The sequence below is a fragment of the Pteropus vampyrus genome, unplaced genomic scaffold (genome assembly GCF_000151845.1).
Source record: "Pteropus vampyrus isolate Shadow unplaced genomic scaffold, Pvam_2.0 Scaffold44, whole genome shotgun sequence".
Classification (NCBI taxonomy): Eukaryota; Metazoa; Chordata; class Mammalia; order Chiroptera; family Pteropodidae; genus Pteropus; species Pteropus vampyrus.
In genome coordinates, this window is record NW_011888825.1 from 9,407,634 (window position 1) to 9,408,162 (window position 529).

A 529-nucleotide genomic window follows, 5' to 3' on the forward strand; every position below is an offset into this window, starting at 1 on the left:
GGACCACACCATACACTTTGAGCTGTGCTGAAGAAAGCCAGGGTCTGGAGAGCACAGAGGCAGAGGGCACTGGCATGTGCAAAGGCTTAAGAGTATAAAGCCCTGGTGAGCTGTGGCCCCTCTGCTAACCCTGGGGGCCCTGGCTGAGTCACGGGGGTGGGCGTGGAGCGCGACTGACGCACCACCTGACCAATGGGCACGCCCGCGTGCAGCCCGCCCGGCCCGGGCCGGCCAGACAATGGAGGAAGACGGCCTGGAGCTACTCCAGGCTCACAAAAGTACACCCACCGAGCATGCGCTGCGGCCCAGGGCCTGCCGGGACTTGTAGTCCGCGAGCCAGAGCTGCAGCGTGGGCGGCCGGAGATAGGCTTTGGAGGGGGCACTGCGTATTCCCGAACTTGAAAGACTCTTTTTCCCTCCTCTAGCGAGCAAACGACATGCACATTCAGGTAATGAGACAATCCTGTCCCGACAGTCCTGTCCCGAAAGGGGTAGGAGAGTTCTGATTGGTGCAACTCCCTGGCCTCTC